The sequence below is a fragment of the Dendronephthya gigantea genome, unplaced genomic scaffold (assembly GCF_004324835.1).
Source record: "Dendronephthya gigantea isolate DGI-Jeju-01 unplaced genomic scaffold, DenGig_1.0 000346F, whole genome shotgun sequence".
Taxonomy (NCBI): domain Eukaryota; kingdom Metazoa; phylum Cnidaria; class Anthozoa; order Malacalcyonacea; family Nephtheidae; genus Dendronephthya; species Dendronephthya gigantea.
In genome coordinates, this window is record NW_021163356.1 from 71,684 (window position 1) to 94,134 (window position 22,451).

At 37.3% G+C, this 22,451-nt stretch overlaps 34 non-coding genes across 34 annotated transcripts; 6 read left to right on the forward strand and 28 right to left on the reverse strand.

Annotated features, from left to right (window-relative positions):
* Positions 1 to 821: 821 nt before the first annotated feature.
* On the reverse strand, positions 822 to 893 carry Trnac-gca. The gene has a single exon. It is a non-coding gene; the product is annotated as a tRNA-Cys (tRNA).
* Positions 894 to 1,006: 113 nt separating this feature from the next.
* On the forward strand, positions 1,007 to 1,078 carry Trnam-cau. The gene has a single exon. It is a non-coding gene; the product is annotated as a tRNA-Met (tRNA).
* Positions 1,079 to 1,222: 144 nt separating this feature from the next.
* Positions 1,223 to 1,294, reverse strand: Trnaq-cug. Its single transcript has one exon. It is a non-coding gene; the product is annotated as a tRNA-Gln (tRNA).
* Positions 1,295 to 2,714: 1,420 nt separating this feature from the next.
* On the reverse strand, positions 2,715 to 2,796 carry Trnal-uaa. The gene has a single exon. It is a non-coding gene; the product is annotated as a tRNA-Leu (tRNA).
* A 670-nt stretch (positions 2,797 to 3,466) lies between these two features.
* Trnat-agu lies at positions 3,467 to 3,539 on the reverse strand. Its single transcript has one exon. It is a non-coding gene; the product is annotated as a tRNA-Thr (tRNA).
* Positions 3,540 to 3,686: 147 nt separating this feature from the next.
* Positions 3,687 to 3,759, reverse strand: Trnat-cgu. The gene has a single exon. It is a non-coding gene; the product is annotated as a tRNA-Thr (tRNA).
* Positions 3,760 to 4,274: 515 nt separating this feature from the next.
* On the reverse strand, positions 4,275 to 4,346 carry Trnap-ugg. Its single transcript has one exon. It is a non-coding gene; the product is annotated as a tRNA-Pro (tRNA).
* Positions 4,347 to 4,774: 428 nt separating this feature from the next.
* Positions 4,775 to 4,856, reverse strand: Trnas-uga. Its single transcript has one exon. It is a non-coding gene; the product is annotated as a tRNA-Ser (tRNA).
* Positions 4,857 to 5,589: 733 nt separating this feature from the next.
* Positions 5,590 to 5,662, reverse strand: Trnat-agu. The gene has a single exon. It is a non-coding gene; the product is annotated as a tRNA-Thr (tRNA).
* A 153-nt stretch (positions 5,663 to 5,815) lies between these two features.
* Positions 5,816 to 5,888, reverse strand: Trnat-cgu. The gene has a single exon. It is a non-coding gene; the product is annotated as a tRNA-Thr (tRNA).
* A 512-nt stretch (positions 5,889 to 6,400) lies between these two features.
* On the reverse strand, positions 6,401 to 6,472 carry Trnap-ugg. The gene has a single exon. It is a non-coding gene; the product is annotated as a tRNA-Pro (tRNA).
* Positions 6,473 to 6,901: 429 nt separating this feature from the next.
* On the reverse strand, positions 6,902 to 6,983 carry Trnas-uga. Its single transcript has one exon. It is a non-coding gene; the product is annotated as a tRNA-Ser (tRNA).
* A 668-nt stretch (positions 6,984 to 7,651) lies between these two features.
* Positions 7,652 to 7,723, reverse strand: Trnat-agu. Its single transcript has one exon. It is a non-coding gene; the product is annotated as a tRNA-Thr (tRNA).
* A 147-nt stretch (positions 7,724 to 7,870) lies between these two features.
* On the reverse strand, positions 7,871 to 7,943 carry Trnat-cgu. The gene has a single exon. It is a non-coding gene; the product is annotated as a tRNA-Thr (tRNA).
* Positions 7,944 to 8,449: 506 nt separating this feature from the next.
* Trnap-ugg lies at positions 8,450 to 8,520 on the reverse strand. The gene has a single exon. It is a non-coding gene; the product is annotated as a tRNA-Pro (tRNA).
* Positions 8,521 to 8,944: 424 nt separating this feature from the next.
* Trnas-uga lies at positions 8,945 to 9,026 on the reverse strand. Its single transcript has one exon. It is a non-coding gene; the product is annotated as a tRNA-Ser (tRNA).
* Positions 9,027 to 9,762: 736 nt separating this feature from the next.
* Positions 9,763 to 9,835, reverse strand: Trnat-agu. Its single transcript has one exon. It is a non-coding gene; the product is annotated as a tRNA-Thr (tRNA).
* Positions 9,836 to 9,989: 154 nt separating this feature from the next.
* On the reverse strand, positions 9,990 to 10,062 carry Trnat-cgu. Its single transcript has one exon. It is a non-coding gene; the product is annotated as a tRNA-Thr (tRNA).
* A 516-nt stretch (positions 10,063 to 10,578) lies between these two features.
* Trnap-ugg lies at positions 10,579 to 10,650 on the reverse strand. The gene has a single exon. It is a non-coding gene; the product is annotated as a tRNA-Pro (tRNA).
* Positions 10,651 to 11,072: 422 nt separating this feature from the next.
* On the reverse strand, positions 11,073 to 11,152 carry Trnas-uga. The gene has a single exon. It is a non-coding gene; the product is annotated as a tRNA-Ser (tRNA).
* Positions 11,153 to 12,100: 948 nt separating this feature from the next.
* On the reverse strand, positions 12,101 to 12,172 carry Trnap-agg. The gene has a single exon. It is a non-coding gene; the product is annotated as a tRNA-Pro (tRNA).
* A 565-nt stretch (positions 12,173 to 12,737) lies between these two features.
* Trnat-agu lies at positions 12,738 to 12,810 on the reverse strand. The gene has a single exon. It is a non-coding gene; the product is annotated as a tRNA-Thr (tRNA).
* Positions 12,811 to 12,964: 154 nt separating this feature from the next.
* Positions 12,965 to 13,037, reverse strand: Trnat-cgu. Its single transcript has one exon. It is a non-coding gene; the product is annotated as a tRNA-Thr (tRNA).
* A 2,284-nt stretch (positions 13,038 to 15,321) lies between these two features.
* Positions 15,322 to 15,394, forward strand: Trnat-ugu. The gene has a single exon. It is a non-coding gene; the product is annotated as a tRNA-Thr (tRNA).
* Positions 15,395 to 15,782: 388 nt separating this feature from the next.
* On the reverse strand, positions 15,783 to 15,854 carry Trnac-gca. The gene has a single exon. It is a non-coding gene; the product is annotated as a tRNA-Cys (tRNA).
* Positions 15,855 to 15,967: 113 nt separating this feature from the next.
* Positions 15,968 to 16,039, forward strand: Trnam-cau. Its single transcript has one exon. It is a non-coding gene; the product is annotated as a tRNA-Met (tRNA).
* A 132-nt stretch (positions 16,040 to 16,171) lies between these two features.
* Positions 16,172 to 16,243, reverse strand: Trnaq-cug. Its single transcript has one exon. It is a non-coding gene; the product is annotated as a tRNA-Gln (tRNA).
* Positions 16,244 to 17,089: 846 nt separating this feature from the next.
* Trnat-ugu lies at positions 17,090 to 17,162 on the forward strand. The gene has a single exon. It is a non-coding gene; the product is annotated as a tRNA-Thr (tRNA).
* A 510-nt stretch (positions 17,163 to 17,672) lies between these two features.
* Positions 17,673 to 17,754, reverse strand: Trnas-uga. The gene has a single exon. It is a non-coding gene; the product is annotated as a tRNA-Ser (tRNA).
* A 961-nt stretch (positions 17,755 to 18,715) lies between these two features.
* Positions 18,716 to 18,788, reverse strand: Trnat-cgu. The gene has a single exon. It is a non-coding gene; the product is annotated as a tRNA-Thr (tRNA).
* Positions 18,789 to 19,305: 517 nt separating this feature from the next.
* Trnap-ugg lies at positions 19,306 to 19,377 on the reverse strand. The gene has a single exon. It is a non-coding gene; the product is annotated as a tRNA-Pro (tRNA).
* A 430-nt stretch (positions 19,378 to 19,807) lies between these two features.
* Positions 19,808 to 19,889, reverse strand: Trnas-uga. Its single transcript has one exon. It is a non-coding gene; the product is annotated as a tRNA-Ser (tRNA).
* Positions 19,890 to 20,175: 286 nt separating this feature from the next.
* On the forward strand, positions 20,176 to 20,248 carry Trnat-cgu. The gene has a single exon. It is a non-coding gene; the product is annotated as a tRNA-Thr (tRNA).
* A 784-nt stretch (positions 20,249 to 21,032) lies between these two features.
* Positions 21,033 to 21,104, forward strand: Trnap-agg. The gene has a single exon. It is a non-coding gene; the product is annotated as a tRNA-Pro (tRNA).
* Positions 21,105 to 22,451: the final 1,347 nt, after the last annotated feature.

Sequence of the window (22,451 nt, forward strand, 5' to 3'; positions counted from 1 at the left end):
AACGGTTTAAAATCGAAGTTTCAAACAATTAAAACAGTACAAAATCTTCACAGACAAAGAAAAAACTTCAAATGTTCTTTTATTCTGTAATTGCAGTCGACGCCGGCGGCTAAAAGTTTTATACTTTATAAATGTAGTGTGTATTTTTGATACCAAAATTCAAATTACACTTTCAAAAACACTTTTTGAAGTTAAAGCAAAGGTGTAATAGCCTTTAACAGGTTTATGCGTTTGCATAAAAAGCTGAAAATTTTACAAATAAACGCCATACAAAGCTGAAAAGTATACAAATACGGCTTTCTTATCGCGAAACAAATACGAAATAAACAAAGTAAACACGTACCCTTTGTCTTTGAAAACATTTATAAGTTTGCAGATTATGAATTATTCCTCTTACACGGCTTTGTCTTGACCGTATCCACGTTCATCTTTGCTAACTGTCATGCTTCATATATCTTGTTTCTTCTCGTTTTACTTTCTTTGCACCAAGTTTATGAAACGCTTTTACAAAAATGTTTACGAAATGACAGTTAATTTAAATTGCTGACGTTCTCATTGAAATACAAACTTTCTGTCTTAGCCAATCAGAACGTTCGTTGATTACCAGACGTTACTCGCGCATGCGCATAACTTACAAAACCACCAAACGTCGACCGTCCATGACAAAGAATTTGGACAACTTTGGATTCGGCTATGTTCTACCGGGTTCCGGGTGTAATTCCTAATCTCCGAGCGGAATTAGTACCCTCGCCGGCGCTCCGCGCCCGCTCGGGGATTAGTACGATAAAAATGTTGGATTTTTTTTTCATTGAGAGAAGAGAAGGGAACGAGCGGAGTTGAACCACTGACCTCTCTATCTGCAGTCGAATGCTCTACCACTGAGCTACACTCCCTGATCGTGCCTACTTGTTTGATGCTATTCTCCTAAAAGAACATTTCTTGCTGTTCTTACCTTATTCGAAATAGCACAAGTTTTATATTCATAGCATAGAAGCAGTGTGTAGCAAGCAGGGTGGCGCAGTGGAAGCGTGCTGGGCCCATAACCCAGAGATCAATGGATCGAAACCATTCCCTGCTAAAGTTATCATTTCAATAAAAAAGATCTTTTCGAAATCTTATCCAAAAACATGTATTTTTTCTCAAATGAGCTATAACAGAAAACCAGGGCTAAAAAAATTAGGGAAAACCAGGCCTAAAAGACATAAAATTGACAGTTCCAGCAAGGTTCTACCGAGAATTGAACTCGGATTCCCGGATTCAGAGTCCGAAGTGCTAACCATTACACCACAGAACCTAACCATCTACAGAAAGACACAGCAGAAATTGGTGTTTGAGACATTTCAACCTGGAAATCTAATCGCTGGTTCCCAATCGTGTATTTCTGTACCGCTATCAAAGAGAAACCTTTTGAATAGCATGAAAAAGTTCAATTTTTCTTCCGAATACGTATTCTGCAATCTTTTGACGACTCATCATATACATCTGACCCGGGCTGTGATGTATAGTCTATATACACCACATTATTAAGATGAAGTATTTACATATATTCCCCCTATTCCAGGTATGGAGCCCTGGTTTACAAATATAATATAGAACATGCATGTGTCCCAGTGAGTCATTCAAAAAACCTAAACTGCATGGATTGTTTATCAAACGTACGGCTTTTTCCCACGAAAAAAATTGGGATTTTTCATGCACTAATGAGTACCATAAAAATGTTTAATTTTTCTTATTTATAGAACATGAAGGAGCGAGCGGAGTTGAACCACTGATCCCAGTGACCTGTTAACCAGCAGTCGGATGCTCTACCACTATATGCTACTCTCTCTGAGCGTTCCATGCAGCATACCTGTCATATGCTATATTCTTAGATACCTGTAAGAGAAAGCCTGAAATAAAAAAAATAAAAGGCGGAGAATGAATGTTTTCAAAGAGTTTCTACCAAGAGTTGAACTCCGATTCTCGAAGTCAGAGTCCGAAGTGATAACCATTACACCACAGACCCTAAAAATCTATAAACTCACTAACAAATGTTGACTGCATAATATAAAATTAAGTAGTTTGCTTCGCGCATGCACATTATTAAGATAAAGTATTCATATAATTATATTCGTGTTAAGCTTGCACATACGCCTCATTAGCTCAGTGGTTGGAGCACTGGTTTGTAAACCAGGGGTCCAGAGTTCAACTCCTGATGAGGCTTTTGCATACTTTTGTAAAAACTTTTACAAAAGTATATAGGCAACTATAGCAACTATATAATTTATCCTACTCAGAGCCCGAAGTGCTAACCATTACACCAGAGGACATAAACACCTAGAAAAATTACTGAGAAATTCCTGGCTCTACAGTATATCTATACACGCCCATTATTAAGATAAAGTAATTATATTCCCTGTATTCCAGGTATGGACCCCCGTTTTACAAATTTTTAGAACATGCATGTGGAGTCGAATGCTCTACCACTGAGCTCTACACTCCCTGATCGTGCATACCTGTTTTACATTTTTTTAGTAACCGAATGGAAATGCATAAATTTGCGTTAAAAGGGTATAATATTAACCATTTCACATCAAGTATTAGAAATTTTAACTGCTCTGACTGGTATTTTCTAAAAAATTAAAAAAATATTAGGTCGTATGTTTTGAAATTTGAAACGAAATTCCACCTGGTGGCAAACAATTTCTATGAACATCTTCCAGACTATAGACGGTTGTAGTCGGCAGGATTTGAACCTGCGCGGGAATATCCTAACAGATTTTAAGTCTGTCGCCTTAACCACCCGGCCACGACTACATAATTGCTTAGGAGTCGCTTATTTTGCTTTACCACGGATAGCTTGGAACTTACCTGTTTATTTTACCACAGATTTTACGTCGTGGGCACATTAATAGGTTCTCTGGAATTGGTATGCCTTCCAAACTGCTTTTCAATTGCCAGCAGAATTTTGGAATTATAATAAGACTGAAAAAAAAGAAAGGGTCTAGGGGAACTCGCTGTGACGGTTGGCGGAAGCTTTTATCATAGGAATAACAGCATTCAGCAGCATATCCGAGACAGCAATTCAACTGCAATCAATGGCTACTAATTCTGATTTCGAGCCTTAGCAGTTTTGGTCATGGGCGTTAAGTTTTTATTTTTATTAGCTGTTCTCTACAGTATAAGATATTACACGCTTTTTTATTTCAAATTAGAACTTATATAAGATGAGCCTACATAAGAAGTTTCATTATTTACCATGCCCAAGTTTAAGGGTTAGGTATACGTTACCTATATGAACAAGCTTTGCTCTTGGTTGATGATAACAATGGAACACATGTCAATAAAACCCAATGAATTATTATAGATATTGATTTATAAAGAACAAGTCATGAAACTTTGTTCAGTATCGTTATATACAAGAAGCCGGTCAAAACACTCGTTCATGTTCGTAGATACTTATTAAGTTTAAGTTGAAAATGTGGAAAGCCTCCTCAGAGATTCGAACTCTGGATCCCTGGTTTACTAGACCAGTGCTCTAACCACTGAGCTAAGGAGGCACCCAGAAAAAAAGCTTGGCGAATAGAAATGTAAACAAATGTTTCAAAAAACGTATTTTGGAGGTAAATTTTTTCACGGCGATTATTAAATGCGTAATGATCACAAATGTTTAAGTCTTTTTTTACCATACACAGTTAAAAAAATCAAGCCTTATCAGAGAGTTGAACTCCGGACCCCTGGTTTACGAGACCAGTGCTCTAACCACTGAGCTAATAAGGCAAACCCGTAATACTTTTGAAAAAGGTAAAATGAATCATCGGCGAAAAATAGTTATTCCTGCCAAGCTAAAATTAAAAGGAAAAATATTAGTGTTAAAGTTTGGTCGATCAATTCTGTAGCTTTCACAAACACCGTTACTGAGATTATCCTGTAGACGATGGCAATGGTAATCATACGGTGATATGATAGTTGAAAATGTTACAGTGTTATTTTTGAGTTACAAATTATTCTTGGGTTATGAAAAATGTGCCACGCACTATTAAAAAGTCGCACGAATTCATTTTCCTGATGTTCAGTACTTGTATATGATGATTGACAAGGTCTTCATTGTTGACATGCCTACAACGTCTACATTTATGCATACTAGATCTCCTCCTTGCATGTATATTGATAGGATTGATGCTGCATGGGAAAAGTTTTATCGGGAGATTGCAACTTGAGTTCAACACTGCTTTTTTTTAAAAGCTAAGAAAGAAACTCAATCGCGCAAAAATTTCAAGTTAAAAGGGCAATCAGGGCTTGCACGGGAATCGAACCCGTGACCTCTCGCACCCAAAGCGACAATCATACCACTAGACCAGCAAGCCACACCTGGGGAAACAGTTCATTATCTTTCCGTGTAATTTTAAAAAAATCCGGTATATTACATGAAAAACTAAGGTTCAGGAGACTTCCGTTAATTCGTGCGGAAAACATCCCATTTTGCTGTTGAAAACAAGCCTATAAAAAGCAATAATTTCTGAATAGAGGTCCCTTTGACAAGAGGTAATTACGTTTTAGTCCAATCACCATGTTTATTTACATTATTTTTTTGTAACCGAATGGGAATGCATAAATTTGCGTTAAAAGGGTATAATATTAACCATTTCACATCAAGTATTAGAAATTTTAACTGCTCTGACTGGTATTTTTTAAAAAATGAAAAAAAATTATGTCGTATGTTTTGAGACGAAATTCCACCTGGTGGCAAACAACTTCTCCGTGTTACATGATCATCTTTCGGACTATTAAGAGTCGTAGTCGGCAGGATTTGAACCTGCGCGGGAATATCCCAACAGATTTCAAGTCTGTCGCCTTAACCACTCGGCCACGACTACATAATTGCTTAGAGTCGCTTATTTTGCTTTACCACGGATAGCTTGGAACTTACCTGTTTATTTTACCACAGATTTTACGTCGTGGGCACATTAATAGGTTCTCTGGAATTGGTATGCCTTCCAAACTGCTTTTCAATTGCCAGCAGAATTTTGGAATTATAATAAGACTGAAAAAAAGAAAGGGTCTCGGGGAACTCGCTGTGACGGTTGGCGGAAGCTTTTATCATAGGAATTAATCATTGATAGAAATCAGGCAGTTCACAGGGCGTGTAAATAGATCATGCATCAGTGATTGTGCATACAGCATTCAGCAGCATATCCGAGACAGCAATTAAACTGCAATCAATGGCTGCTAATTCTGATTTCGAGCCTTAGCAGTTTTGGTCATGGGGTTAAGTTTTTATTTTTATTGGTTGTTCTCTACAGTATAAGATATTACACGCTTTTTTATTTCAAATTAGAACTTATATAAGATGAGCCTACATAAGAAGTTTCATTATTTACCATGCCCAAGTTTAAGGGTTAGGTATACGTTACCTATATGAACAAGCTTTGCTCTTGGTTGATGATAACAATGGAACACATGTCAATAAAACCCAATGAATTATTATAGATATTGATTTATAAAGAACAAGTCATGAAACTTTGTTCAGTATCGTTATATACAAGAAGCCGGTCAAAACACTCGTTCATGTTCGTAGATACTTATTAAGTTTAAGTTGAAAATGTGGAAAGCCTCCTCAGAGATTCGAACTCTGGACCCCTGGTTTACTAGACCAGTGCTCTAACCACTGAGCTAAGGAGGCACCCAGAAAAAAAATTGCGCAATAGAAATGTAAACAAATGTTTCAAAAAACGTATTTTGCAGGTAAATTTTTTCACGGCGATTATTAAATGCGTAATGATCACAAATATTTAAGTCTTTTACTCACCCTTACCATACAGAGTTAAAAAAATCAAGCCTTATCAGAGAGTTGAACTCCGGACCCCTGGTTTACGAGACCAGTGCTCTAACCACTGAGCTAATAAGGCAAACCCGTAATACTTTTGAAAAAGGTAAAATGAATCATCGGCGAAAAATAGTTATTCCTGCCAAGCTAAAACTAAAAGGAAAAATATTAGTGTTAAAGTTTGGTCGATCAATTCTGTAGCTTTCACAAACACCGTTACTGAGATTATCCTGTAGACGATGGCAATGGTAATCATACGGTGATATGATAGTTGAAAATGTTACAGTGTTATTTTTGAGTTACAAATATTCTTGGTTATGAAAAATGTGCCACGCACTATAAAAAAGTCGCACGAATTCATTTTCCTGATGTTCAGTACTTGTATATGATGATTGACAAGGTCTTCATTGTTGACATGCCTACAACGTCTACATTTATGCATACTAGATCTCCTCCTTGCATGTATATTGATAGGATTGATGCTGCATGGGAAAAGTTTTATCGGGAGATTGCAACTTGAGTTCAACACTGCTTTTTTCTTAAAAGCTAAGAAAGAAACAATCGCGCAAAAATTTCAAGTTATGAGGGCGATCAGGGCTTGCACGGGAATCGAACCCGTGACCTCTCGCACCCAAAGCGAGAATCATACCACTAGACCAGCAAGCCACACCTGGGGAAATAGTTCATTATCTTTCGGTGTAATTTTAAAAAAATCCGGTATATTACATGAAAAACTAAGGTTCAAGAGACTTCCGTTAATTCGTGCGGAAAACATCCCATTTTGCTGTTGAAAACAAGCCTATAAAAAGCAATAATTTCTGAATAGAGGTCCCTTTGACAAGAGGTAATTACGTTTTAGTCCAATCACCATGTTTATTTACATTATTTTTTTGTAACCGAATGGGAATGCATAAATTTGCGTTAAAAGGGTATAATATTAACCATTTCACATCAAGTATTAGAAATTTTAACTGCTCTGACTGGTATTTTTTAAAAAATGAAAAAAAATATTATGTCGTATGTTTTGAAACGAAATTCCACCTGGTGGCAAACAATTCTCCGTGTTACATGATCATCTTTCGGACTATCAAGAGTCGTAGTCGGCAGGATTTGAACCTGCGCGGGAATATCCCAACAGATTTCAAGTCTGTCGCCTTAACCACTCGGCCACGACTACATAATTGCTTAGGAGTCGCTTATTTTGCTTTACCACGGATAGCTTGGAACTTACCTGTTTATTTTACCACAGATTTTACGTCGTGGGCACATTAATAGGTTCTCTGGAATTGGTATGCCTTCCAAACTGCTTTTCAATTGCCAGCAGAATTTTGGAATTATAATAAGACTGAAAAAAAAGAAAGGGTCTAGGGGAACTCGCTGTGACGGTTGGCGGAAGCTTTTATCATAGGAATAACAGCATTCAGCAGCATATCCGAGACAGCAATTCAACTGCAATCAATGGCTACTAATTCTGATTTCGAGCCTTAGAAGTTTTGGTCATGGGCGTTAAGTTTTTTTTTATTAGCTGTTCTCTACAGTATAAGATATTACACGCTTTTTTATTTCAAATTAGAACTTATATAAGATGAGCCTACATAAGAAGTTTCATTATTTACCATGCCCAAGTTTAAGGGTTAGGTATACGTTACCTATATGAACAAGCTTTGCTCTTGGTTGATGATAACAATGGAACACATGTCAATAAAACCCAATGAATTATTATAGATATTGATTTATAAAGAACAAGTCATGAAACTTTGTTCAGTATCGTTATATACAAGAAACCGGTCAAAACACTCGTTCATGTTCGTAGATACTTATTAAGTTTAAGTTGAAAATGTGGAAAGCCTCCTCAGAGATTCGAACTCTGGACCCTGGTTTACTAGACCAGTGCTCTAACCACTGAGCTAAGAAGGCACCCAGAAAAAAAGCTTGGCGAATAGAAATGTAAACAAATGTTTCGAAAAACGTATTTTGGAGGTAAATTTTTTCACGGCGATTATTAAATGCGTAATGATCACAAATGTTTAAGTCTTTTTTTACCATACACAGTTAAAAAAATCAAGCCTTATCAGAGAGTTGAACTCCGGACCCCTGGTTTACGAGACCAGTGCTCTAACCACTGAGCTAATAAGGCAAACCCGTAATACTTTTGAAAAAGGTAAAATGAATCATCGGCGAAAAATAGTTATTCCTGCCAAGCTAAAAAAAAGGAAAAATAGTGTTAAAGTTTGGTCGATCAATTCTGTAGCTTTCACAAACACCGTTACTGAGATTATCCTGTAGACGATGGCAATGGTAATCATACGGTGATATGATAGTTGAAAATGTTACAGTGTTATTTTTGAGTTACAAATTATTCTTGGGTTATGAAAAATGTGCCACGCACTATAAAAAGTCGCACGAATTCATTTTCCTGATGTTCAGTACTTGTATATGATGATTGACAAGGTCTTCATTGTTGACATGCCTACAACGTCTACATTTATGCATACTAGATCTCCTCCTTGCATGTATATTGATAGGATTGATGCTGCATGGGAAAAGTTTTATCGGGAGATTGCAACTTGAGTTCAACACTGCTTTTTTTAAAAGCTAAGAAAGAAACTCAATCGCGCAAAAATTTCAAGTTAAGGGCAATCAGGGCTTGCACGGGAATCGAACCCGTACCTCTCGCACCCAAAGCGAGAATCATACCACTAGACCAACAAGCCACACCTGGGAAACAGTTCATTATCTTTCGGTAATTTTAAAAAAATCCGGTATATTACATGAAAACTAAGGTTCAGGAGACTTCCGTTAATTCTTGCGGAAAACATCCCATTTTGCTGTTGAAAACAAGCCTATAAAAAGCAATAATTTCTGAATAGAGGTCCCTTTGACAAGAGGTAATTACGTTTTAGTCCAATCACCATGTTTATTTACATTATTTTTTTGTAACCGAATGGGAATGCATAAATTTGCGTTAAAAGGGTATAATTAACCATTTCACATCAAGTATTAGAAATTTTAACTGCTCTTACTGGTATTTTTTAAAAAATGAAAAAAAATATTATGTCGTATGTTTTGAGACGAAATTCCACCTGGTGGCAAACAACTTCTCCGTGTTACATGATCATCTTTCGGACTATTAAGAGTCGTAGTCGGCAGGATTTGAACCTGCGCGGGAATATCCCAACAGATTTCAAGTCTGTCGCCTTAACCACTCGGCCACGACTACATAATTGCTTAGAAGTCGCTTATTTTGCTTTAGCACGGATAGCTTGGAACTTACCTGTTTATTTTACCACAGATTTTACGTCGTGGGCACATTAATAGGTTCTCTGGAATTGGTATGCCTTCCAAACTGCTTTTCAATTGCCAGCAGAATTTTGGAATTATAATAAGACTGAAAAAAAAGAAAGGGTCTCGGGGAACTCGCTGTGACGGTTGGCGGAAGCTTTTATCATAGGAATTAATCATTGATAGAAATCAGGCAGTTCACAGGGCGTGTAAATAGATCATGCATCAGTGATTGTGCATAACAGCATTCAGCAGCATATCCGAGACAGCAATTAAACTGCAATCAATGACTGCTAATTCTGATTTCGAGCCTGAGCAGTTTTGGTCATGGGGTTAAGTTTTTATTTTTATTGGTTGTTCTCTACAGTATAAGATATTACACGCTTTTTTATTTCAAATTAGAACTTATATAAGATGAGCCTACATAAGAAGTTTCATTATTTACCATGCCCAAGTTTAAGGGTTAGGTATACGTTACCTATATGAACAAGCTTTGCTCTTGGTTGATGATAACAATGGAACACATGTCAATAAAACCCAATGAATTATTATAGATATTGATTTATAAAGAACAAGTCATGAAACTTTGTTCAGTATCGTTATATACAAGAAGCTGGTCAAAACACTCGTTCATGTTCGTAGATACTTATTAAGTTTAAGTTGAAAATGTGGAAAGCCTCCTCAGAGATTCGAACTCTGGACCCCTGGTTTACTAGACCAGTGCTCTAACCACTGAGCTAAGGAGGCACCCAGAAAAAAAGAATGCGCAAATAGAAATGTAAACAAATGTTTCAAAAAACGTATTTTGCAGGTAATTTTTTCACGGCGAGTATTAAATGCGTAATGATCACAAATATTTAAGTCTTTTACTCACCCTTACCATACAGAGTTAAAAAAATCAAGCCTTATCAGAGAGTTGAACTCCGGACCCATGGTTTACGAGACCAGTGCTCTAACCACTGAGCTAATAAGGCAAACCCGTAATACTTTTGAAAAAGGTAAAATGAATCATCGGCGAAAAATAGTTATTCCTGCCAAGCTAAAACTAAAAGGAAAAATATTAGTGTTAAAGTTTGGTCGATCAATTCTGTAGCTTTCACAAACACCGTTACTGAGATTATCCTGTAGACGATGGCAATGGTAATCATACGGTGATATGATAGTTGAAAATGTTACAGTGTTATTTTTGAGTTACAAACTATTCTTTGGTTATGAAAAATGTGCCACGCACTATAAAAAAGTCGCACGAATTCATTTTCCTGATGTTCAGTACTTGTATATGATGATTGACAAGGTCTTCATTGTTGACATGCCTACAACGTCTACATTTATGCATACTAGATCTCCTCCTTGCATGTATATTGATAGGATTGATGCTGCATGGGAAAAGTTTTAACGGGAGATTGGAACTTGAGTTCAACACTGCTTTCTTTCTTAAAAGCTAAGAATGAAGGCAATCGCGCAAAAATTTCAAGTTATGAGGGCGATCAGGGCTTGCACGGGAATCGAACCCGTGACCTCTCGCACCCAAAGCGAGAATCATACCACTAGACCAGCAAGCCACACCTGGGGAAATAGTTCATTATCTTTCGGTGTAATTTTAAAAAAATCCGGTATATTACATGAAAAACTAAGGTTCAAGAGACTTCCGTTAATTCGTGCGGAAAACATCCCATTTTGCTGTTGAAAACAAGCCTAAAAAAGCAATAATTTCTGAATAGAGGTCCCTTTGACAAGAGGTAATTACGTTTTAGTCCAATCACCATGTTTATTTACATTATTTTTTTGTAACCGAATGGGAATGCATAAATTTGCGTTAAAAGGGTATAATATTAACCATTTCACATCCAGTATTAGAAATTTTAACTGCTCTGACTGGTATTTTTTAAAAAATGAAAAAAATATTATGTCGTATGTTTTGAAACGATTCCACCTGGTGGCAAACAATTTCTCCGTTTACATGAACATCTTTCGGACTATCAAGAGTCGTATGGCAGGATTTGAACCTGCGCGGGAATATCCCAACAGATTTCAAGTCTGTCGCCTTAACCACTCGGCCACGACTACATAATTGCTTACGAGTCGCTTATTTTGCTTTAAGACGTATAGCTTGGAACTTACCTGTTTACTTTACCACAGATTTTACGTCGTGCGCACATTAATAGGTTCTCTGGAATTGGTACGCCTTCCCAACTGCTTTTCAATTGCCAGCAGAATTTTGGAATTATAATAAGACTGAAAAAAAAGCAAAGGGTCTCGTGGAACTCGCGGTGACGGTTGGCGGAAGCTTTTATCATAGGAATTGATTATTGATAGAAATCAGGCAGTTCACAGGGCGTATAAATAGATCATGCATCAGTGATTGAGCATTCAGCAGCATATCCGAGACAGCAATTCAACTGCAATCAATGGCTGCTAATTCTGATTTCAAGCCTTAGCAGTTTTGGCCCTGGACGTTAAGTTTTTATTTTTATTAGTTGTTCTCTACAGTATAAGATATTACACGCTTTTTTATTTCAAATTTATACTTATATAAGATGAGCCTACACAAGAAGTTTCATTATTTACCATGCCCAAGTGTAAGGGTTAGGTACGTTACCTATGTGAACAAGCTTTGCTCTTGGTTGATGATAACATAAGACCACACAAAATACAATGAATTAGTATAAAAATCAAATACTTATTGAGTTTAGGTGGAAAATGTGAGAGCCTCGTCAAAGATTCGAACTCTGGGCCCCTCGTTTACAAGGCTAGTGCTCTAACCACTGAGCTAAAGAGGCATGCACGCGTAAAAAACATGCGTGGACACTGTCGATGTAATTACATTGATGCAAAATCCTAGCGCACAATCTTTGTATGAGGTTGATACGTAGATTAAGTTGAGAGAGTGCATCTAATGTTTGAACGAGAACACGTACCACATTTTTTTCTCAAGAAAATACAACATAATTAGACCATCAGCGAATTGTTGTCAAGGGCCGTTCTCTTCAGTTCAAGCAAGAGAGGCGAACTTAGCTTGCACGGGAATCGAACCCGTGACCTCTCGCACCCTAAGCGAGAATCATACCACTAGACCAGCAAGCCAAGTGCAGAACAGGGGAAGTTTTCTTTTTCGCATATTTCAACGCTCACAATAAAGGCGATGTATAGCATGCATGCATGGAAAATAAAAAAATCTTTTCATGTCATATTTATTACAAGCCAAGTTACTCTGAGTGAAAAAAGACTTGTAGGTATCTTAAATCATTGTTAGTACCGAGAGCAGACAAACAGGAGCAATGGTAGAAAAAAGACGATTATTTTTAAACACGATAACAAACTAGGTTTTAACCCTAGAGTCTAGAACAACGGAATTGGTTTCATTCAGTTCTAAACATTTTTACACGGAGCTGAACTATGAGGCTACACAAGAAGTTTCATTATTTACCATGCCCAAGTTTAAGGTGTAGGTACGTTACCTATATGAACAAGCTTTGCTATTGGTTGATGATTACAATAGAACACAATAAAACACAATGAATTATTATAGATATTGATTTATAAAGATTAAGTCATGAAACTTTGTTCAGTATCGTTATGTACAAGAAGCCGGTCAAAACACTCGTTCATGTTCGTAGATATTTATTAAGTTTAAGTGGAAAATGTGGAAAGCCTCCTCAGAAATTTGAACTCTGGACCCCTGGTTCACTAGACCAGTGCTCTAACCACTGAGCTAAGGAGGCACCCAGAAAAAAAGCTTGCGCAAATAGAAATGTAAACAAATGTTTCAAAAAACGTATTTTGCAGGTAAATTTTTTCACGGCGATTATTAAATGCGTAAGATCACAAATATTTAAGTCTTTTACTCACCCTTACCATACACAGTTAAAAAAATCAAGTCTTATCAGAGAGTTGAACTCCGGACCCCTGGTTTACGAGACCAGTGCTCTAACCACTGAGCTAATAGGGCAAACCCGTAATACTTTGAAAAAGGTAAAATGAATCATCGGCGAAAAATAGTTATTCCTGCCAAGCTAAAACTAAAAGGGAAAATATTAGTGTTAAAGTTTGGTCGATCAATTCAGTAGCTTTCACAAACACCATTAATGAGATTATCCTGTAGACGATGGCAATGGTATTCATACGGTGATATGATAGTTGAAAATGTTACAGTGTTATTTTTGAGTTACAAATTATTCTTGAGTTATGAAAAATGTGCCACGCACTATAAAAAAGTCGCACGAATTCATTTTCCTGATGTTCAGTACTTGTATATGATGGACTTTGCTGGCCCCCTTCTCTACAGAGATAACCGAAAGTCAACGAGCAAGGCTTACGTTGCTCTTTACACCTGCTCTACGACAAGAGCCGTTCATCTGAAGTTGAGCAAGAGCATGGACGCTGACGAATTCAAGAAAGGGTTTAAATAGTTCGTTGCTAGTTGCGGTACACCAAACAAGATCGTGAGTGATAATGCGTTAACCTTAAAGCGACCAAACAGTGGCTAGACAGTCTTACTAAGGATACGGACTTGTTTAACTACCTAACGACGCAGAGGATAACTTGGCAATTTAATTTGTCTAGAGCCCCCTGGTGGGGTGGCTTCTTCGAGAGGCTGTCGGGATAATGAAATCCAGTTTAGCAACTCCTAATGAGGGAAATAACGATAAGCAAGGCGCTAGTGAGAGACCTTCGAGAGCAGCGAAAGTAACGGCAAGAAATCGTATAGTCGGAATTGTAATGAACGAAGAAGAAGAGGAATGAAACGAAGGACGATGAGTGACATTAAAGCTGTCAGCCAGGACACTTTAATGGGGGGAGGGTGTTAGAAACTGTGAGACAGCGCGGGAGCTGGGATTGACATTGATAGTGAAATTATGTTAATTCATGGAAGAGAACAATAACATGTGCTTTTGTCATTTTTGAACATGGAGCGAGCGAGTGAGATCAGAAGAAAACCTTTGTATATTATTATGTTTATAAATATGTTTAACAAAACGAAGTGAATCATTCAGTGTCTCTGGGACCATTCCTCACATGGGAAAAGTTTTTGTCGAAGATATGTGAACATTCCAGTGAAACATATATAGTTCAGAACTCTTAGCGCATGCGCGCAAAGTGGAGAACATGTGTTTTGCTAACGACAATAGAATTCTAGTTTACATGTTTCACGTTTGTACTATTTCTATCGATCTAATCCACGAAATAAAACAAAGTTCAAATCCCTTTCTCATATATATATTCTATAATTTGGTGCCGTGACCAGGATTATGGCGGAAAATCTACAAAAATTGCAAGCATCACGAGCGGGCTATCGAGCCCATTTGACACAAACAATCAAGAAGGCGGCAAATATTCTAACGAAAGAGGATTCTCTAACGGACAGTGATATTACATCGATAAAGCGAATCATTGATCAATTGACTCGGAAAAGGTCGATTCTGGAAGAACTGGACGAAAAAATCGTAGCGTTGGTCGAGAACCGAAAGAACTCGAGAAAGAAATGTTCCAATCTGAAGACATCAAAGAAGAAATTGACGAGACAATAGCACAGATAAGTAGCACTATTGAACGCTTTCAATCAACTAAGTTGTCTCCGAGTAACCCTCCCTCTGAAGTACCTCAAGTAGTCGTAGAAAATGCAAGAGATCAAACCTCCTCAACATCCGTCAACACAAATGATCAAACACACTCGGGGACCCCTAATGAGATTGCTCAACAAGAGACTGTCCCCCCCTCCTACAGAGACTCAATTACAAATAGAAACCCCAGTTGTTACACCAGTACTTCCAACAACCCCACCATCAACTACCCCCCATCACCCTAGCCCTCTCAATCAAAATAGTCGTTTACCAAAATTAAACCTTCCAACATTTTCTGGGAACCCACTACAGTGGTTTACATTCTGGGACTCATTTGAAGCCACAGTGACTATATGCTACTCTCTCTGAGCGTTCCATGCAGCATACCTGTCATATGCTATATTCTTAGATACCTGTAAGAGAAAGCCTGAAATAAAAAAATACATAAAGGCGGAGAATGAATGTTTTCAAAGAGTTTCTACCAAGAATTGAACTCCGATTCTCGAAGTCAGAGTCCGAAGTGATAACCATTACACCACAGACCCTAAAAATCTATCAAACTTACTGACGAATGTTGGCTGCATAATATATAATTATGTAGTTTGCTACGCGCATGCACATTATTAAGATAAAGTATTCATACAATTATATTCGTGTTAAGCTTGCACATACGCCTCATTAGCTCAGTGGTTACAGCACTGGTCTTGTAAACCAGGGGTCCAGAGTTCAACTCTCTGATGAGGCTTTTGCATACTTTCGTATTTACAAAAGTATATAGGCAACTATAGCAACTATATAATTTATCCTACTCAGAGCCCGAAGTGCTAACCATTACACCACAGGAGATAAACACCTAGAAAAATTACTGAGAAATTCCTGGCTCTACAGTATATCTATGCACGCCCATTATTAAGATAAAGTAATTATATTTCCTGTATTCCAGGTATGGACTCCCATTTTACAAATTTATAGAACATGCATGTGTCCCAGAGAGTCATTGAATAAACACTAAACTGCAAGGATTATTTATCAATCAATCAAACGGATTGTTAGAACAAAAATAAATTTGGGTTTTTTAATTCACTAATTAGTACGATAAAAATGTTGGATTTTTTTTTCATTGATAAAAGAGAAGGGAGCGAGCGGAGTTGAACTACTGACCTCTCGATCTGCAGTCGAATGCTCTACCACTGAGCTACACTCCCTGATCGTGCATACCTGTTTGATGCTATTCTCCTAAAAGAACATTTCTTGCTGTTCTTACCTTATTCGAAATAGCACAAGTTTTATATTCATAGCATAGAAGCAGTGTGTAGCAAGCAGGGTGGCGCAGTGGAAGCGTGCTGGGCCCATAACCCAGAGGTCAATGGATCGAAACCATTTCCTGCTAAAGTTATCATTTCAATAAAAAAGATCTTTTCGAAATCTTATTCAAAAACAGGTATTTTTTCTCAAATGGGCTATAAGAGAAAACCAGAAATAAAAAAATTTACATAAAGACTTAAAATTAACAGTTTCAGCAAGGTTTTACCGAGAATTGAACTCGGATTCCCGGATTCAGAGTCCGAAGTGCTAACCATTACACCACAGAACCTAACCATCTACAAATAGACACAGAAGAAATTGGTGTTTGAGACATTTCAACCCGGAAATCTAATCGCTGGTTCCCAATCGTGTATTTCTGTACCGCTATCAAAGAGAAACCTTTTGAATAGCATGAAAAAGTTCAATTTTTCTTCCGAATACGTATTCTGCAATCTTTTGACGACTCATCATATACATCTGACCCGCGTTGTGATGTATAGTCTATATACACGCACATTATTAAGATGAAGTATTTACATATATTCCCCCTATTCGAGGTATGGAGCCCTGGTTTACAAATTTAATATAGAACATGCATGTGTCCCAGAGAGTCATTCAAAAAACCTAAACTGCATGTATTGTTTATCAAACGTACGGCTTTTTCCCACGAAAATAAATTGGGATTTTTCATGCACTAATGGGTACCATAAAAATGTTTAATTTTTCTTTAGTTTATAAAACAGGAAGGAGCGAGCGGAGTTAAACCACTGACCCCGGTGACCTGTCAACCAGCAGTCGGATGCTTTACCACTATATGCTACTCTCTCTCTGAGCGTTCCATGCAGCATACCTGTCATATGCTATATTCTTAGATACCTGTAAGAGAAAGCCTGAAATAAAAAAATACATAAAAACGGAAAATGAATGTTTTCAAAGAGTTTCTACCAAGAATTGAACTCCGATTCTCGAAGTCAGAGTCCGAAATGATAACCATTACACCACAGACCCTAAAAATCTATCAAACTTACTGACGAATGTTGGCTGCATAGTATATAAATATGTAGTTTGCTACGCGCATGCACATTATTAGGATAAAGTATTCATATAATTATATTTGTGTTAAGCTTGCACATACGCCTCATTAGCTCAGTGGTTAGAGCACTGGTCTTGTAAACCAGGGGTCCAGAGTTCAACTCTCTTATGAGGCTTTTGCATAGTTTTGTAAAAACTTTTACAAAAGTATATGGGCAACTATAGCAATTATATAATTTATCCTACTCAGAGCCCGAAGTGCTAACCATTACACCACAGGACATAAACACCTAGAAAAATTACTGAGAAATTCCTGGCTCTACAATATATGTATGCACGCTCATTATTAAGATAAAGTAATTATATTCCCTGTATTCCAGGTATGGACCCCCGTTTTACAAATTTTTAGAACATGCATGTGGAGTCGAATGCTCTACCACTGAGCTACACTCCCTGATCGTGCATACCTGTTTTACATTTTTTTAGTAAACGAATGGAAATGCATAAATTTGCGTTAAAAGGGTATAATATTAACCATTTCATATCAAGTATTAGAAATTTTAACTGCTCTGACTGGTATTTTCTAAAAAATTAAAAAAATATTATGTCGTATGTTTTGAAATTTGAAACGAAATTCCACCTGGTGGCAAACAGTTTCTATGAACATCTTCCAGACTATAGAGGGTTGTAGTCGGCAGGATTTGAACCTGCGCGGGAATATCCCAACAGATTTCAAGTCTGTCACCTTAACCACTCGGCCACGACTACATAATTGCTTAGGTTTTGCTTATTTTGCTTTATCACGGATAGCTTGGAACTTACCTGTTTATTTTACCACAGATTTTACGTCGTGGGCACATTAATAGGTTCTCTGGAATTGGTATGCCTTCCAAACTGCTTTTCAATTGCCAGCAGAATTTTGGAATTATAATAAGACTGAAAAAAAAGAAAGGGTCTCGGGGAACTCGCTGTGACGGTTGGCGGAAGCTTTTATCATAGGAATTAATTATTGATAGAAATCAGGCAGTTCACAGGGCGTGTAAATAGATCATGCATCAGTGATTGTGCATCACAGCATTTAGCAGCATATCCGAGACAGCAATTCAACTGCAATCAATGGCTGCTAATTCTGATTTCGAGCCTTAGCAGTTTTGGTCATGGGGTTAAGTTTTTATTTTTATTAGTTGTTCTCTACAGTATAAGATATTACACGCTTTTTTATTTCAAATTAGAACTTATATAAGATGAGCCTGCATAAGAAGTTTCATTATTTACCATGCCCAAGTTTAAGGGTTAGGTATACGTTACCTATATGAACAAGCTTTGCTCTTGGTTGATGATAACAATGGAACACATGTCAATAAAACCCAATGAATTATTATAGATATTGATTTATAAAGAACAAGTCATGAAACTTTGTTCAGTATCGTTATATACAAGAAGCCGGTCAAAAAACTCGTTCATGTTCGTAGATACTTATTAAGTTTAAGTGGAAAATGTGGAAAGCCTCCTCAGAGATTCAACTCTGACCCCTGGTTTACAACCAGTGCTCTAAACACTGAGCTAAGGAGGCACCCAGAAAAAAAACATGCGCAAATAGAAATGTAAACAAATGTTTCAAAAAACGTATTTTGCAGGTAAATTTTTTCACGGCGATTATTAAATGCGTAATGATCACAAATATTTAAGTCTTTTACTCACCCTTACCATACACAGTTAAAAAAAATCAAGCCTGATCAGAGAGTTGAACTCCGGACCCCTGGTTTACGAGACCAGTGCTCTAACCACAGAGCTAATAAGGCAAACCTGTAATACTTTCGAAAAAGGTAAAATGAATTATCGGCGAAAAATAGTTATTCCTGCCAAGCTAAACCTAAAAGGAAAAATATTAGTGTTAAAGTTTGGTGGATCAATTCTGTAGCTTTCACAAACACCGTTAATGAGATTATCTTATAAACGATGGAAATGGTAATCATACGGTGATATGATAGTTGAAAATGTTACAGTGTTATTTTTGAGTTACAAATTATTCTTGAGTTGTGAAAAATGTGCCACGCACTATAAAAAAGTCGCACGAATTCATTTTCCTGATGTTCAGTACTTGTATATGATGATTGACAAGGTCTTCATTGTTGACATGCCTACAACGTCTACATTTATGCATACTAGATCTCCTCCTTGCATGTATATTGAAAGGATTGATGCTGCATGGGAAAAGTTTTATCGGGAGATTGCAACTTGAGTTCAACACTGCTTTCTTTCTTAAAAGCTAAGAAAGAAAGTCAATCGCGCAAAAATTTCAAGTTATGAGGGCGATCAGGGCTTGCACGGGAATCGAACCCGTGACCTCTCGCACCCAAAGCGGGAATCATACCACTATACCAGCAAGCCACACCTGGGGAATTAGTTCATTATCTTTCGGTGTAATTTTAAAAAAATCCGGTATATTACATGAAAAACTAAGGTTCAAGAGACTTCCGTTAATTCGTGCGGAAAACATCCCATTTTGCTGTTGAAAACAAGCCTATAAAAAAGCAATAATTTCTGAATAGAGGTCCCTTTGACAAGAGGTAATTACGTTTTAGTCCAATCACCATGTTTATTTACATTATTTTTTTGTAACCGAATGGGAATGCATAAATTTGCGTTAAAAGGGTATAATATTAACCATTTCACATCAAGTATTAGAAATTTTAACTGCTCTGACTGGTATTTTTTAAAAAATGAAAAAAAATATTATGTCGTATGTTTTCAAACGAAATTCCACCTGGTGGCAAACAACTTCTCGTGTTACATGATCATCTTTCGGACTATTAAGAGTCGTAGTCGGCAGGATTTGAACCTGCGCGGGAATATCCCAACAGATTTCAAGTCTGTCGCCTTAACCACTCGGCCACGACTACATAATGGCTTAGGAGTCGCTTATTTTCCTTTACCACGGATAGCTTGGAACTTACCTGTTTATTTTACCACAGATTTTACGTCGTGGGCACATTAATAGGTTCTCTGGAATTGGTATGCCTTCCAAACTGCTTTTCAATTGCCAGCAGAATTTTGGAATTATAATAAGACTGAGAAAAAAGAAAGGGTCTCGGGGAACTCGCTGTGACGGTTGGCGGAAGCTTTTATCATAGGAATTAATTATTGATAGAAATCAGGCAGTTCACAGGGATTAGGGTTTGCCTACTTGCCTTATTAGCTCAGTGGTTAGAGCACTCGTCTCGTAAACCAGGTGTCCGGAGTTCAATTCTCTGATAAGGCTTAATTTTTTTAACTGTGTATGGTAAGGGTGAGTAAAAGACTTCAATATTTGTGATCATTACGAATTCAATAATCGCTGTGAAAAAATTTACCTGCAAAATACGTTTTTTGAAACATTTTTCTACATTTCTATTTGCGCATGCGTTTTTTTCTGGGTGCCTCCTTAGCTCTGTGGTTAGAGCACTGGGCTAGTAAACCAGGGGTCCAGAGTTCGAATCTCTGACGAGGCTTTCCACATTTTCCACTTAAACTTAATAAGTATCTACGAACATGAACGAGTTTTTTGACCGGCTTCTTGTGTATATATATAGCAATACTGAACTATTTTTATGACTTTTTCTTTATAAATCAATATATATGATAAGTCATTGTGTTTTATTGTGTTCTATTGTTATCATCAACCAATAGCAAAGCTTTTTCATATAGGTAACGTACCTACACCTTAAACTTTGGGATTGTAAATAATGAAACTTCTTGTGTAGCCTCATAGTTCAGCTACGCGGTAAAAATGTTTAGAACTGAATGAAACCAATTCCGTCGTTCAAGACTTTAGGGTTAAAACCTAGTTTCTTATCGTGTTTACGAATAATCGTCTATTTTCTACCATTGCGTTTGTCTGGTCTCAGTACTAACAGTGATTTAAGATTCCTACAAGTCTTTTTTCACTTAGAGTAACTTGGCTTGTAAAAAATGTGACATGAAAAGATTTTTATATTTTTCCATGCATGCTATACATCGTCTTTATTGTGAGCGATGAAAAAGAACACTTCCCCTGCTCTGTACTTGGCTTGCTGGTCTAGTGGTATGATTCTCGCTTAGGGTGCGAGAGGTCACGGGTTCGATTCCCGTGCAAGCCCTGTTCGCCCCTCTCGCTTGAAAGAGAACGGTCTGTGACAACAAATCGCTGATGGTCTAATTATGTTGTATTTTCTTGAGAAAAGAATGTGGTACGTGTTCTCGTTTAAACATTAGCGAGTTTGAGCAAGGAAACGAAGTACGAAGACGAAGACGTTTTTCGGCCGAGGTAGACTGGGAATAATAGTCTTCGTCTTAAGTCTTCGTGCAGCGGGATATTTGAATTGAGCAGTTCTGTCACAGTTGTAGGACTACGAACACGATACATATTTTGTAATCATAAACAGAGCTGAATACAAGATGGCTATTTTAGCAATGTTTTCAGAAGATGCTTTGGAAGTGGAAGATGTTATGCTTCTTTACGGTTTAAACATCTCAAACAACATTTATATTCCATACAAGAACTATTCGAGATGTTACTTGAATATATCTTACCTTGAAAACTTCGTTCTGACTGTAAGTGGAAGTTTCGGTAGACGATTCTTGCCTTACAGGTCATAGTAAAAATACGCGCTTTGTAAGTTTCAGATGGTATGTAATGCTCTCTGTTATACAAATACGGTTTAAATTCTGTGACTTCGTTATAATCGTTGTTCATTGAATGTGTTCGAGCTTCACGTTGAAATCGATCGACTAAGATGGCCGCAGCACTTCTGTGTGATAATATTCGGAAAGAAATGAACAATGGGAATATGATTGGGGCTGTGTATCTTGACCTATCGAAAGCATTCGATACTATAGGACATGGATTATTACAAAATAAACTGAATATGTACGGAGTCAAGGGGAAAGAATAAAGTTGGTTCACAGATTATCTGTTCAATAGGACTCAGACAGTTGAAATCGAGAGCGTTAGATCGAGTCCTGAGCCTATTTGTTGTGGGGTCGCGCAGGGCTCAATCTTGGGTCCGCTCTTATTTATTGTTTTCTTTAATGACCTCGTTGAAAACATAAATTGCCATGTTATAAAGTATGCTGATGATACCGTCATATACTACGCAAATAAAAATATTGATGTTACTGAAAAAGTTTTGAAATTGGAAATGGAAAGCATAGGTAATTATTGCAGAGAAAATGAACTTCTGCTCAACCTCAAGAAAGGTAAGACGGAGGCAATGCTGTTTGGTACTACAAAGCGCGTAAAGCAACACGGTAGAGAGCTCAAGATCAATTATAATGGTATCTCAATCTCTTTTGTAACAGAGTACGTCTATCTTGGCAATGTCATTGATAGCGCTCTTACGTTACCTTCTAATTTTACCCGAGCTTATAAACGCGCGAGCAACCGTCTAAGATTGCTGAAAAGCTTGAGAGAATACCTGGATATCAACGCAGCTGCACAGATATTT